We start from the raw sequence: 5684 nt of genomic DNA, 5'->3' as shown, positions 1-5684 counted from the left end.
CCCCTTGGCGCCCCGTTACCTCCTCTAGAGGCGGCAGGAAGCAGCCCTCCGCATTAGCGATTCTGTCTGATTAGCCCAAAGTGGGGACAGATAATGGGGATTGTTACCGATGAATAACATCTTGGGTGGCGAGCGGTAGCCACCACCCGCTCCTCCCAATCCCAGCTTCCTCCTCCTGGGCCAACCTGGGGCCTAGGCCCGCGGGAGCTCGGGGAATGGTGGGGGCGGTTTGGGTGGGTTTACGAGCACCCAGGAATTTATTCCTTGTTTGCATTATTCCTTGAGCTAGTTTGCTGGAGTGTTCGTTTCCCGCAATTATCCGGAAGGCGGTTTACAAGGCAGCGTTAAACTGCTGCGTTCTTTTTCTGATTTTGGTGGCCCCCTTAAGAGGTTTAGAGGAGAAAAGTTTCAGGAGGAATGGGCTGCTCCCGAGGCTCTTGGTGAGTTTTTCCAAAGCCAGCTAGGCGCTTCCCTATATCCCAAACGTCCCCTATAACTTTCTGGTTCCTGGCAGCTTCCAGGGAGCCCTAATTCTGCGCAGGTTTCCTCAGACTGGTAAATGGAGGCAAAATCTGGCCAAGCTGTTCAAGTCCGATGTGCCAGCCTCTCTGGCCTGGTCGCTGGTGCATGAGGGCTGGGCCGGATGGCCACACTCCTCAGAGCGAGCCTCGGATTGACAGCTTTAGTGTCCGGCAGGCTGTGGGTCTCTCAGAGCCCCCTGCAAGTGGTTGGAGGCTTCTTGGCATCGCCAGACCCTCTCTCGACCCTTGTGCGCCTAGGCTCTGTGGCCTATGTAATGGAAGAGCCCTGCAATGTCTGTGGAAAACCAGGCAACAGTTGCCCAGCCTGATCTGGGAATGGATTGATGGGGAGAATTTGAACTGAGCCCTCCAGGCAGAAAAGACCCCAGGGCTCAGTATTTCTCCGACATCTTCTAGTTCCCCGGAAAATTAGCTCCTACCTGAAGAAAAAAAAAATCAGTGTATGAGACACAGGGAGCCTCCCTGCGTGTGTACTTTTTTTTAACCCATGCCCTTAGCGGCACTTCAGTATAGGGCTCAGTGAGCACTCTCTCCAGGACTGCTCCTCCTGCTACCAGGTTTGGTTATTTGGTTGCTTAAATTTAGTGAGAGGTGCATCGGTTGGGTAGCAGCACCTACCTAAGTCTTGGCCCCACCTGAGGGGAATTTGGACCTGGTTTCCGTGCAGCAACCACGACCCAGTCGTCAGGGTGCACTCCCCCTGGCAGACTTCCTATCAAGCGTGCCAGAGGCTCCAGGGCTTCAGTGCGCACTGGGTGGTCGGGCGGAGGCAACCCCAATACAGGCCAACTGCTAGGCCTGGGACAAAGGGGAAATGGAGCTCGACGCCCAGGACCTGTTGGAAGCATTTGTTCCAGTCAAGATTTTGCATTTGTTCAGTCCGAAATAATGCGTGATTGACGCCTGCTTACAATGCGCTCTAGCACGCTGGGATAAATCGGAGCTTGTCCCGTGTTGTCATGGTTTTCAATGGGGTTCAATGGGGTTGGGAGCACGATCGACTGCTGGCCCTCTCTCTGAGCCCCTGGCAATAGATTTATTAGTTATGTCTTTTTAAATAAGATTAAATTGAAACGACTTAGCTGTCCTCTCTGAGGTTAGGAGGAAGAAGGAACATGGGTTAGGAAAAAGGTGGCAGAAATCAAAAAGTTGCTGCCCACTGCATCCCAGCATTCAAGCTCCTAGCATCCTAAAAGATCAGCATATTGCAGACTGACCCAGGGCCTTTCGGACTTATCTCCAAATAGAGCCAGACACCAGGCAAGTTCTGCCAGCCCATGTCCTCAGAGATGGCAGGAGGTACCTATGACCTGGGGATATTGACATGTAGAAGGAGCTCTGCCCTGGGTCTCAGTAGGCATCCTGGCTCTCTCTACCTCTGGCTAGCTTAACCACTTCATCACTCAGAGCCTTTTTTTTGTTTTGTTTTCTGAAACAGAATAGGCTTGATAAATTCTAAGGACCCTACCTATTTCATGACTCCATAAATCATACAAATGGAATCCAAGCCATCATCATTGTATTAACCAGTGAAGATCTGCTCTCTCCCTCCTACCCTGGAACTCTCATCCCAAGACTCTGGTTTCAAATTCTCCAGAATGTTCTAGGAAAGGAAATGTCATCTTTTTCATTTCCAAAGAGCCCTCCACAGGAGTGGGGTGGGGTGGATGACAATTTTGGAAAGAGAACCAAAAGAAGAGTCTTGGAGTGACTGACCTCTCTTAGCCTTTTAATCTATTTAACATCCTAAGCCCACACTGACGTGTAGAAATAAGTAAATGGCACTCTTCAGTTCTTAAGAGCTCTTCAGTATCAAATATTTGCTTTTACTCTTAGTATTTGGCTCCCAGAGAAGAGATACATCCTCCCCTTCCCAATCTAGCTTTGTGCTCTGGGAAGAATCTAGAGCTAGGATTAACACCAAATATTACTTCTGGCCTTGTCTTCCCTGACCTGGGAACAGTGTTCCTAAGCCCCAGTCTGAGCTGAGAGGTTCCAGGGAAAAGCTACCTCCTGGTTCTAGAAAGAGATTCAACTTTCTTGGTTCATGGTGGAGTCCTTCCCTCTTCCAAAGGAGGCTATGAAAGTGTAATCTTCCTCAACTTGCTCTGAGGCTTTTTCTAAATTGTTTCTCTGAGCTAGAGTCTGGGGACTCCAGGAGGGTATTCCATTTAAACTGTGCTTTCTAAAGAAATAGAAGGAGGTAGAGAGTTAGAATTATTAAAGAAAGATGCTTTGTTTATTACCTCTTTACACTAGAAAAACCCAGGAGTAGATAATTAGTTTTATATTGGGTCAATAGAATAAAGTAGTCAAGATACTAAGTTTTATACATCTTGGAGATATTTATCTTAATTGCCTCCAATTCATAAAAGAATCTTAGAATCACAAGTACATCTAACTGGACATTACTTCCAGATTTTTAAATATTGTTTAATATTATGGACACTTGAGTTTATTTTGCAGCCCTACCTAGTTTGTGAATATTGTTACTTGATTAGGTAAGTGTGTTTCCCTATAATTGGATCAAGTGCATCCCAGTATCAGTAAGAGTTTTAAATCTTTAGGCATCGTGGCATAGCGAATATATTTAAGCCGACTGCACTGACCGAGAGTGTTCTCCACCACTGCTGCGTGCTTAAGAATTCAAGACTAGAAAATTCTGAAATAAAAGTAAAGTATCTTGATTTTTTTAGGAAATGATTGCATCTATATCTTGCATTCTAGTTTTAAATCCTTCCATTTTGGTTAAGTGTTTCACAAAATCCTGCAAATCTATACAGTATTGAAGAAAGGCAACATTGCAAATTCCCCTTGATAGATGGAGGGCCCTCAACTGCCAGGACATTTTTCTTTGCCTCATAGCAACTGCTCTCCTTTAAAAAAAAAAAAATCAGTATTCTGGTTAAAATGGTGAAAGGAAAATAAAATGAGCTTTTGACACTTCCAAGAAGAAGTGAATGATCTTGACTGGCTTTAAGACAGAAAGAAAAGGGGGCATTTAAAATCAGACCTCTTTGCCTTTCCTTCTGAAAACTAGTTGCCATGAATAAGTAAACATTTCCCTTTAATGGCTAATAATCAATTGCTTGGTGGTGGTCCAGGCCTAGCTACGATTCTTTCTTGTTGTACTGATGATATATATACACACAGGACAAGAAACAGCAATTACTTTCAGATGGAATTTAGTACAACTTTTGAAATGGGCTTTAGATTTTATTGTTTAATGTCAAATGACAAGACTTGAAAGATCCCATCTTGACTTGGCATGGGTTTTTTGTTGTTGTTCTTGATCTTCAGGTTTTTAAGTATATCCATGAAAAAAAAATGGGGGTGGGGGGTGAGTTAGTGAATAAATTCAATGTATTAAAAAATAAATATATTTAATGACATATTCTGTAGTCTCCATTTCCCAAAGGGTCAACAGGTAACTTTGAATTTTTAACTAGTTTCTTGAATATTTCTGTTTTACAATGGCATAATAAGGGTAGTTAATGGTATCATGAAATATAAGTTGTCAGACTCAAAATGAGGTCTTGCATGGAGGGAGTGGGGGGTGAGTTGACAACTTTATTTGTCCAGAGCTGAACTTCTCATTTTGGTCCAATCTTTAGTTTTTAAACCACCAACTCCTTTGTTGACTGATATATAGTTTATATAACACAGGACCCTTATTGGTGGTTACACAATAAAGGTTCAAGCCCCAAGTCATACTTAAGGGCACAGTAAACTGACCCCAGGAATACCTTACACAGGCTGCCTACAGTGCTTGCTTGTAACCATCACCACTTCAGTTCCACTCAGTGATTATTGTTTTTTCTTAAATTACTCAAGCACTATGCCTAGGCCTCTATCTCTTTTTGAAAATCTACCTTTACTTTGTACTGAAATTAACTTCAGAATTTTCAAAGGGTTGAATTATTAACCTGAGATATTATTTGTGTCTAATTTGAAAATACTTTAAATACCAAACTAGATACTATTCTGGAGAAATATTTGTTAATATTTGGTAAACATAAGGAGTAGCTTTTCAGAGAGGTAAATAACTAAATATTCTATTGTGTTATTAGTAATGGTATAGCAGCAGTAGAATATCACTTTATTTTTATGTATTTGAGAATGTTTGCAATATGCACTCACACATGTTAACAAATCCTGAATCACATTACCAAGAAGCAAAGCTTAAGGAGAAAGACTTGAAGGCAGTTAGACTGTGATATTCCTAGAATTGAAGTAAGGGGTGGAGGTAGGGGAGGAGAGAATGAAGAGGATCTAAAGAAGAAAAAGAGAGTGTATTGTAGTAGAAGTTATTAGTAGAGAATGATTAAAAGGTGAAAAGAGAAAACAATATTCTCCTACTGCTTTACCATTGCTAGCTTGGAGCTGTGGGTTCAATTTGATCTCATTAATTTGGAAAAAAAAAAAAGCAGGAACCAGAAAGCTCCAGTCAATTGTAGCTTCCATATACTCTTTCCTAAATCTTTATATTTCTAAAAATTAATGGCTGTAGTTTTCAGTTAGGAGATTAAAAAGTCATGGGGATATAATGTAAATAAACCATGATGACCATAGTTAACAATACTACATTGAATATCTGAAAGATGCTTTAAAAAATAGATTTTAGAAGTTTTTACCACAAGAAAACATATTGTAACCATATGTGGTGATGGGTGTTAACAGACTTATTCCAATAATTATTTTGCAATATATAATCAAATAATTATGTTGTATACGTAAAACTTAACAATGTGTTATGTCAGTTATGGCTTCATAAATTGAAAAAAAAAAAAAGGAATGACAGTAAATCTCAGCTTTAGAGTACATCAAGTTTTTCTAGATTCCACTTTGCTTACCCGTCAGTGTTTCTTTGGAAATGTCTTTTTCCTTTTTCTATGAAGAGACAAAAGCATATAACGGGAACATTAAATGACAAACTGTAGGAATTTCCCCACAAAAAGTACTAAAAGAGCTACGTAGGTTTACTGCAGTTGCTGGAAATCCCTCAGCCAGCAAAGGTGGCCGTCTTTGTATTCTTGATTAAATGGGTATTTGCACTGAAGTCACATACTAGACAAAGGAAACAAAACAAAATAAAAATGTCCTTCGTGTTCTGTTTTTCAATCATTTGTGTGAAGGGGGTTT

This window comes from Condylura cristata, unplaced genomic scaffold, assembly GCF_000260355.1.
Source record: "Condylura cristata isolate star-nosed mole 26May11 unplaced genomic scaffold, ConCri1.0 scaffold00013, whole genome shotgun sequence".
Taxonomy (NCBI): domain Eukaryota; kingdom Metazoa; phylum Chordata; class Mammalia; order Eulipotyphla; family Talpidae; genus Condylura; species Condylura cristata.
This window is presented reverse-complemented; position numbering follows the sequence as displayed.